This window comes from Magnolia sinica, chromosome 6 (genome assembly GCF_029962835.1).
Source record: "Magnolia sinica isolate HGM2019 chromosome 6, MsV1, whole genome shotgun sequence".
Classification (NCBI taxonomy): Eukaryota; Viridiplantae; Streptophyta; class Magnoliopsida; order Magnoliales; family Magnoliaceae; genus Magnolia; species Magnolia sinica.
In genome coordinates, this window is record NC_080578.1 from 85,236,211 (window position 1) to 85,247,046 (window position 10,836).

The following is a 10,836-nucleotide window of genomic DNA, read 5'->3' on the forward strand; positions in this document are numbered from 1 at the left end:
CCTTTTTCTTCTTCTTCTTCTTCTTCTTCTTTTTGTTTATTTATTTATTTAAATATTGTGGTTTTAAGAACTACCTTGTGGATTTAATGTTTTATCTACTTAAGGTAGATAGTGAATTTCTTTTCATTTTCTTGCCCTTCCTTACATCATAAACCTGGCCCAGGCCCATGGCAGGTAAAAAAGTCCAACCTGGATTGTTTATTAGGGTTTGGCATGAGCCTGAGCCCGAGCCTAAGCACAAAACAATGCCAGAAATCAACTTTTCAATATGTCACGGCAACTTGCCAATGGCATGTGCTTTTTTGAAAGAAGGTTGTGATACCAATAGACCTCCCAAAAAACATTGCCACTAACCCCACACAGAAGTTCTCTCATCATAGCACATAGAAGCTTGTAGCCGAGAATCATACCTACTTAGATAAAATGCTTTGATTTTAAATTTGGAACTAAACAATCACTCATTTAGACAATTTATTATTATTATTATCAATGTGCAGCCCACATTATCATTAACAATCCGAATTATTTCGGTATGTACACATGTACAAGAATCAACCAAATAATCCTCAAATTTTGGATTCATGATACGAATAAACCATAGATCATTTCTAAATTTCTATACATAATAACACAAAGAGAGAGAGAGAGAGAGAGAGAGAGAGAGAGAGAGAGAGAGAGAGAGAGAGAGAGAGAGAGAGAGAGAGAGAGAGAGGTGAACATGTTGCACTGGTTAGAAGGATGTTACTACTAAATGGCTGAAGACCCCCACTGCTGTAATGGTGGCAAGGGTTGTTTAGGGTTGGTTGGATGGAGTGCACGCGCACACACACAACGAGAGAGAGAGAGAGAGAGAGAGAGAGAGAGAGAGAGAGAGAGAGAGGTGTGTTTGAGGTGTGTTGGAGGTGGTGATGGGATCATGGGGAGGCATCGAGTATTTCTCATTATAAATAATATTACAAAATTACTCTTTGCTAACCCTATTAGGGCTGGACCAAGCTGACTAGCTTTGGACATCTAATCCAAGCCCAACCCAATCTAGAAATAAGCTTTGATTTTAAGCTTAAGCTCAGCACTGGCCATATACTCCAGCCAAGTCTCGACTCGATGCAAGCCAGGTCCAGAAGGCTAATGGGCCAACTCGACCCACTGACACCCCTATTTTTTTTTAATTTTTATTTTAATATACCTATCAGGTTAGACTCCTATCACAGTTGCCACGATTATTAAATTGACAACGACTCATTAGCAACACACATGGTATACTCATTTTACAATCAAGACAGTCCAAACCCGTTATCCACTTGTGGATGAAGCATTGCAATGGGAAGAAGATAATAACAATGTGATTTAGGGCAACGAGTAATAGTTTTAATTTTCACAATCCATCTGACATCCATCAGATGGATGCTTAAAGCCTATTTGCTTCGCCCATCAGATAGTAATGTAAAGGAAATACGTCATCATTATGATTTTACCATCGCCAAATAAAATATGACAGTCGTTTTAAAAGCTCGTTTTATGGCATGATCCTAAAAATGAAGCGGATCTAAATCTTATGTGGACTATACCACAAGAAACTATAGTGATTGAATCCCCACCATAAAAACTTCATGGGGGCCACCGGAATGTTTATATGCCATCCAACTTGTTGGTAAGGCCAAAAAGATCTGGATTAAGAGAACACACAAATATCAGATTGATCCAAAGCTTTTGTGGCTCATGAGTAGGTTTCAATGGTGGATTACCACTATTTCCTGTATCATGGTCTACTTGAGATTTGGATTTGCTTCATTTTTTGGATCATGACCTAAAATAAGCTTTCAATAGGGATGGATGGTGTGGATGTAGTCACAAGCATTATAGTGGGCCCCATAGTTAGGGGTCCCACTCACTTCAATGGATCCAAGGTCTCACTTAATCCACTCCCCCAAAAGAAACTGTATTTAAGAAGACTATAGTTGGATGAGAGAGGCAAGAGGGAGTGAAGGGAGAGAAGGAGAGGAAGGTTAGGCTAGGATGCCATGGTTTTAACTTTGGTAAATGCTTGAGTAGAGTTTGTAAGGTGCCTATTTGAGGACAATTTTTATTATTTTGAAAATATAATATTCTATATTTATTGATGTCATGGTTTTAACATTGATAAATGCTTGAGTAGAGTTGGCAAGGCGTCTACTCGAGGACAATTTTATTATTAACATTAAAAGCATTAGTGAATGCAGTCATCACTACTACATTAAATGTTGTCATCACCTATGTCATTTCTACTGTATTAAATGCAGTTAGTAACGATGTGGCACATTAACATTGCAACAAGCAGATATCCCTCCTTATGGCGAGTAGAAGATCCATACCCAGATGACCAAGGTTGAAAGCTTAAGCCAGTATTTGGAAGCATTTTAAAGTAAGCTCTGAATTGTCAAAAGGCTAAAAGGCAAGCTGCTTAATGGAAAAAGAACTCTCTCTCTCTAATAAAACATTTTTTATGGAAGAAAAATGTGTTTAATTTGGCTTGCAGCCCTCCCTTGGTAAGGTCAACCAAAACTGGATGAAGGGAAAAATACAAATATTAGCTGGGTCTAAAACTTTTGCAGCCTACAAAAATCTTTTAATAGTTATTTACCACATTTCCAGTATTGTGGTGCACCAGAGATTTGGATCTGTTTAAAGTTTTGGATAACATCTTAAATGAGCCAATAAAACGGATGGACGGCGTGGATATGAAACAAATTCATCAAGGCGAGCCCCACACGGTAATGGTAACACCCACTAAGCTGTTACCTGGGTAGCAGCTAATCCGCTCCCCACTCGAGCCATGCATCATGTGGGCCTCGCTGTATCATGGGCCAGCCCAAAAACTCTGCCTATCCCCTCATAATCTGGTGGCCCATACATGAGTGAATCAATGTAGGTCTAGAAAAAGAAAGGAAATTGCCAAAAAGTCCACATTCAACGTACAGCATTGCCTGCTTGATGAGCGAACGGTTGTAAATTTTTGGCCAGATCATGTAGAAGGTGGGCCCCTTTGATGGACGGCCTCTCTGGCCTGCATCCTTTGGGTGCTGAGGGACCATGAAGAACCAACTGATCCTTCCCAACGGAATGACAAGTGCTAAGACGATTTACACCAACGTTGGATTCGCATGTGAGATCCAATCCACTCACCAAGTGGGCCCCACCTCGATCATACCCTGGGCTCAAATATCCGATCGGTCTATCAAATCGGGAAATCATGATGTATGTGTTGTATCCACAACAGTCATCCATTTGGAGAGATTATTTTAGGCCATGAACCAATGAATGAGGTAGATCCAAAGTTCAAGTGGACCCCACCACAGAAAACAATGGGGACAGTGACGCCCACCGTTGAAACCTTCCTAGGGCCCACCATGATCTTTATTTGAGATCCAACCTGTTTATAAGTTAACAAAAACATGGAATAATGGAAAACATAGATATCAGCTTGATCGAAAACTTCTGTGGCCAAAAGAAGTTTTTAATGGTAGGAGTTCAATCCCCACTGTTTTCAGTCATGGGCTCCACTTGAGTTTTGGCTCTTTCTCATTCTTTGGCTCATGCCCTAAAATGATCTCTGTAAATGGATGGACGGTGTGGATACAACACATACATCATCGTGGGGCCCACATAACTACCACAGATGCCTTGCTCTTATTTCTTCTATCAGCTTATATTTGACATTTGAGTGGTGAGGAGAAAATTACTAATGCGAGTACGAAAAATAAGAGCATTTCCTGAGCCCACACACGCCTAAACACGTGTCAAGTTTGTGGTTATGAGCTGGACACCAGGTGGGCCCACCATGCCCATTAAATCAGGCCGGTCCACTCGGTGACAGGCCACATGTGTCCACCAAATGCGGACCATTGACAAATCTTTCTAAAGCTCTTACAGTCACTTAAATATTGATATAAACCCTGGGAAGAAGTTTCAGAATCAAACTCTTAACTAAAACTATCTAAAACAGTGGCTTAGTGTAAATAGTAAATTTACTAATTATAAATGGTAATGATTTCTAATGGACTTCATGGTTTTAGGCCAAAAATTATACGTATTATATTTGGCTTAACCATGTTATTCTCCTAAATTTTCTAAGCAATTTTCATTTGTATACAATTCTTAAGGCCAGTTTGATTTTTCAATTCACTGGAAAATATCATGTAAATATCTAATGATTATTTCCCCTCTATTTACCTCACTTTTTCCAATGTTTGATTTGAGCATGAGCTTTTTTTGACTCTAAAATGAACAACACCACAACATATTTGTGGGTCTCACCGTGATGTATATTGCTTATCCACATTGTTCATCTATTATGCCTAATGCATTTATAACATGAGCCAGAAAATGAGGCATATCCAAAGCTCAAGTGGACCACGCCATGGGAAAAAGGGAATCGAATACTTACCATTAAAAACCTCTTAGGGCCACTGTTTCTTGTAGTGTGGCCTTTTGAGTGTTAATTGTGCCTCATTTTTTTACTCATAACTTAAAATATTGTGTTAAAATGGCTGAACGGAGTGGATATATTATATACATCACCTTGGGGCCCATAAATATAAAAGAGCTCTTTTGAACCGGTTTCGAATGTAGGAAGTATGATGGATTTTCAAACAATTTTCAAACTGGTGAAATGATAATAATTACCCATTTCAAGGGTATTTACGCGGTCCCTGAAAAATCAAACACGCCCTTAGAGCTCAATGGATCAACAGTTATGATATAACTAAAACTTACTATAAATAGTAAAAATGGAAATAAAATAGATTGTTGAGCGTCGATATGATGGAATCACGCAAATTCGGCATGAGTGGCTAAAGTAGCTTCTCCTATCAAAATCACTATCAAAATCATATATGACACCTCGAATAACTCATTCTAGTTTGCGAGATAAGGCTGTTTTAAGGTTCTGACATTCGTGATTAGTTCCGCCTCTGATCGGACCTTCTCTGGTCCATCTTGAGCATGAAAGTGTCCGGGACCCCCTCTACGTCAATGAGTCTACCAGCTAGCATTTACGGGGCCATGGTCATATCTTTAGTGTGGCCCACCTGAAGCAACTCTTGGATGGCCAAGAAACCAATCAAAATCAAGAGACAGCTAGCGAACATGCTGATGAAGCAACCAAACAGAAATCAAGAAACATAAGAGTGCATTGAGCTTGAAAGGATGAGCTTTGTATATAAAAATCAAAGGGAGAAGATGAGAATTTTTCGGGTGGAAGGATGCATGAATGAATCCAAAGCTTCCAAATGCAGAATTACTTATAGTGAAATGGTTTGCAGACATGAAATCGTTTAAACCAGTGTAGATTCTATTGATTTATTCATCTCTACTGAGTTAGAGGTTTTACCCGATCGATTTCCATATAAATACTGACATAAACCATCTCCACTGCACTTCTACCGCTACTGGAATTTCAGCAAATAACCATTTGTCGGTGCAAACCAGTAATTCCACCCTAAAATCGCATGTCGAGAATCAGCATTTTAAAAATCCAATCCCCAAATACGATCGGTTGGCCTTTTGGGGTTCATCCAAACGGACCCTACAGCTGCATTTAGATGTGGAAATGAATTGGGTTGTGAGAATTCAGTGTAATCAAGGAATTAGAAAGTACTAGCTATGTTTCCTAGTATTTGAGCTGAGGAAGTAGCCCTCAACTTCCAATTGTTTTTCATTCAGGTCCGACTAGAATGTGAAATACTTGCAATTTGGAGCCCAGACCATCAATATGAAAGCTAAGGAAATCACAATTTGGTTACTTCAATTCAATTGGATAACGCATCCTAACACAGATTTCAAATGTTCCGGTACTCAGACTGACTTTCAACTATCGAGAAAGGTTTCGAAACTTAATGAACTCAGATCAGACTCACCAAGAACCAAAGCTTAGACAAAATTCAGTTGAGTATTTGAAGTAGTTTTCGAGTTCAAATAGCTTGTCTGAGTACCCAATTTCAATTTTTCGTTTTTGATAAAATACCGAAATGAATTCTCCGAATGCTCAATCGAAATTTCGAGTATATTATCGAGCTTTCAGAGAACTCAGCCAAGCTTCAAACACTGATATTGGATCCTTTAAATGGTAGTGATTTCACTTCCTACATAATCCACGTACTGAAAGTTACTGAAAAAGAACATGTGAAGAGAGCTAATCCTACTGGAAATCACTACAGAGACTATCAATACACTCTAATCCTGCAAACATCTAATCATCATTCTAGGAATGGTACAAAAATAGAAAAGAAAAGGAAACGCTGGGACAAAATGGACGGTTATCGATTTTCGATTGCCCTTGGTAGTGCCATGAAAGTGGGCTGGGACCAAAATGGACGGTTCAGATCAATGAATAGGTTACCCACATTCCCAATTCAAGTAATTTTCATTGTAATTGCAACGCAGCCTTTTGTACACGATTCTTGCCCCTTTCTATCCTATACATTTTTCGAAGAAAACCTACTAAAAAAAGACATTTAAATCTTTCTAGCACTGAATTTTTCCACAGAAAAACTACTAATAATCAAATTCCAACATTCAAACTCATTCATGCATTAGAGAAACTGAACCCATCTAAGATTCCAAACCAAACTGTATAAAATCCCAGATTGCAAGAATCTGCAAAATGGGGAAAGATCACACCAACATTACATCATAAGTTCATCACAGATCCAAACAAGATTGCCAAGATCTGAAACTGAAACCCCAAATCCAATGCAAGCAAAAACCCATCAAAAACTACTCCTCCAAACTCGAAATCTCTGCAAATTTCGACAAGAAGAAGATCATTTAAGGTCCAAAAAGAAAAACCCACCTCAGAAAATCCATCATTGATCCAATACATTGATTTCGAAGAATCAGGACCGTCGGGTCTTTCGCTTCCAAGGCTGAAGAACTGAGTCTTGATACTTGGAAGGCAGGGACATGAGCCTCCTTTGCCTGTCGGGCTCTGAATTCAATTCAATTCCGGATTCTTTCTTCTCTTTTGCTACATTCATCTCTTTCTCTCCCTTCTCAGATTCTTTTATGACTGTTTCCTTGAATCGGAGGGCTCTCTTTCCTCTCCTGACGACTTTCTTTTGAGTAAATGGGATTCCAAAGAGAAAGGGCCCTGGGATATGCCCGACTGCCTTCAAGAGAAGATCGAGGCCTTCACAACGGGTGTTTGTATTGGTAAGAGAAGAAGAATTCAATGAAGATGAACCAAATGAAGAAGAAGAAGAAGAAAGAGAATGACTGGCAGAAAATGATTCAGAAGAAGAGAAATAAGAAGAACTGAAAGAAGAAGAGCCTCGAATTCTCATTGAAATCGAGAGATGATTGAAAGGTAAGACTCTTCCTTTTTCTTTTTTGGAAGAAGTTGAAATTCAAATGGGAAGGAGAGACAGGAGAGGAAAATCATGAAGGAGAATTGAGGAGGAACTATATCATACGTGTGGCGTACACCAGTGTACTGTATACACGTGTTTTCAATTCTGACAATTTGGGCCAATGGTTCGATAATCCAGACCGTTTGACTGTTGTTTCCAGCCTTTGATGGAGTATTAATCCAAGTTCTTCATAATAGGATAATCTTAACGTTTCGATCTGTGGCCTAAATAGAGATGGTTGGGGAGAGAAATACACAGCAGTCCACCGTCAATTAAAAAAAAAAACACCTCATGTTGGCTTATTTGATCTTTCAACCTTGGAGACTTTTGTGAGGATCCGAGGCCGGATCCACTACAAAGCTAAAGAACTGTAGACGAACTGAGTTAGCTCAGGTACTTGCTCGACTCGGCTCGAAACAACTCGGTTTGTAACTGAGTTCGAGCCGAGTTAAGCTGATTTTTTTTTTTTTTAATTAATTAATTTATTTATTTAAGTTCAAAAAAAAATTCGAACCGAATTTGAAATGACCCGAGCTCAACTCTAATCGAATCGGTACATAACTCGAACTCATCTTGAATCGATTTGACTCGGCTGGGCTGGGCTCTAGAAGCTTTATAGTTCAAGCTTAACCTACATCATGATGTATGGGGCCTATCAAGATGGTACGTGACATCCAAACAGTCCATCATATTGGCCACCTCATGTTCTCTGTGGATGCTAAAAATCAGGACGATCCAAAACTAACGTAGACCACACGATGTAAAATCGTGCCTAAACCCTTAAATCACATGGTGTGGGCCACCTAAGTTTTGGAATGGCTGGAATTTTCGATTGGCAGTTCATCCCATCGGGATGCATCTTTGGAATGGATTGGATGGCATATACAAATCACGGTGGGCCGCACACAATCAACAATATTTTTAATGGGGCGTCCTCTTCCTCTAGTAGCCAACTTCCATGTTGTGAATGGCTTCCTGTACTGCATTGACTTTAACCTTGCAGTAGTTTCAAACGACTTTTCCTCTTCTCTCAGTAAGGAAGCAGACCTTTGACTCTTTCTAGAGCTTTTCCCGTACCATTTCTTAATGGTGCAGAGACCCTTCCCAAGGGCTTAATGATGCCACTGTTGGCTCTCCAATCGCTTAAATGCCCGTAAGTACTGCTTCATTTGCAGTAAGACGCTCTCCAATCGCTTGGAAATCCTCATCTCATCGAAGTACTCTGGCTCCATCGAGAGCTTTTAAATGCGAGTAAATGGGAAATGAATTTGGAGGTAAATAAATTGAGAATAAATAGTTTATAAAATTGTGTTTGGATCCAACAAAATGAAATGCATTTGAAATCAAAATATCACGTTTGGATGGGAGTAAATGGGAGGGTTTGGAATACATTTGAATTTTTTTTAACATACTGAAAAAAAATACATGTGATATTGCAAATTAGTTTGAATATCCTAACCTTGTGTACATATGCGGTATTTAATAGAAGTAATTGAAATATATACATTAGTCAAAAATGAAGAAATTTTGAGTCTCAGGTAGGTCACAAACATGCCAACATTTTTTAATTGTTCATTTAGATAGTTATCCTTTGGATGTTTTGGATTATTCTTTTGGTGTGATTTTAGTAATATTATCAATATTTGCTTTGTTTTATAGTATTATAAGTATGACACGTGTATGGTGGACATGTGCATAGTGGCACCTTTGTTTACACATACGACTCACCAAAGGAGCTCAAGAAGTCATTTCACCCCCATTTACTTCCAAATCCTCTTTTGTAGAGAGGATTTCATTTCCGTGCACATTTACTCCCATTTCATTTCATTTCATTTACATGCATTTACTTCCATCAAAACACATTTCAAATACCATTTACTTCCAATTTCACTCATTTACCTCAATGTACTCCCATCCAAAGGCATATTTGATAGCAATAAAAGTCCCTTCCTATATAGCTTGCCTAACTTGGGCATGTCATGGTCTTGTCTCATTAGGCCAATGTCATTATAGTGAGTCTTGTTTGTTGTTTATTAAAATCTATCTAATGTGGCAAGAACAAGGTTATTTGTTGTTTGTCGTAGCCTAAGTTTATTTTATTTATGCTTTAAAATACTCAGAGCTTTGTGGGGCCCTTAAAGCTAGATTGAAATCGACTTATTTGTATATCAGGCTTCTCTCCTCATATCCAACATAAAAAAATTAAAAATAAATAAATAAAGAAAAAAACTTAGTTCATACAGGAGGGAAATTTTATGTTAAATCACAAGCAAACATATTTGGCATGTCCACCAAATTTTTCAATCATTAAAATATTTGTCATGTCCGTTCATCCTAGTGGGACAAACTTGATTAATGGGTTAGATTTAATATATAGACAAGCTTTTGGACTGCATCCTCAATGTTTAGTGTGTGTCCCCATCCTCATTGTTGCCTGTAACCCACCCAAGCTATAATTCAAGTTGATATTTAATTCTAGGGCCTAAAATCACAATTCAAATGTTATTGACAAATTGAATATTATCACACATGGGTAGATAGAGAGAGGGAAAAAAGAGGGAGGGAGAGAATGTTGTTCAAGATTCTTAGAACTTACTTCTAGAGACAATGATGGCGTATCTAATTCTAAAAATGATATATGAGTTGTATCCGATTTTCTCAGGATCCTTGCCAAAATATCTCTCAATAAACGCCTGACTTCTTCCCTAATCATTATAAGCCCAGTCAAGGTAGTCCAGACTCCAACTTCTTCTGGTACCAAATATCCCCCAAGCTCAAGGCCTAAAGTTCATTAACCTTTTTTTAAAAGCTCGTTAACCTCATCCGAAGTATATCTATTATTTTCATTACCTTCTCAACTATGGCAATCCTTGCACATAGTTGCTCAATCTCTTTTCTCATTACCTCTCAATCTCAATAATTTGGACTTTAAGTACCTTAAGTATTCTCTACATGTCTTCATTGATTTGCTTGGTTGTTGTTGACACCTGAAATTTTGTACTTAGCCAAAATCTCAACTAAGGACATCTTTGTGCCATATCATCTCAGCTCAAGCAGCTTTGCACTGAACGATGACATCATCACGTCGCAATGGGGAAGCGAAAAACCAACGGAAGGTTATATGTCATGAAACTATTAAGGCAAAAGCAGAGGCCCTCACCTCCGGGCATTGGAAAAAATCTTTTCCATCGACCTATGAATACCCAAGGAAAGATAATGAGAGATTTAAAAATGCACATATGCATACAAGGAGACAAGTACAAGCAATACGTAGGACGTGAACTTTGGAACTTCGGGCGTAGTCACTCCTAAAGTGAGCCTCACTTGCCTAAACATTCTGCCCCTTCATTCGAAGATTAGGTGCCAGTGTTCGAAATATCAGTATCGCGCTATGTATCACACCCTTGGGATACAGATACGTATTGGTTATGCACGGGATATATTGTTTGTA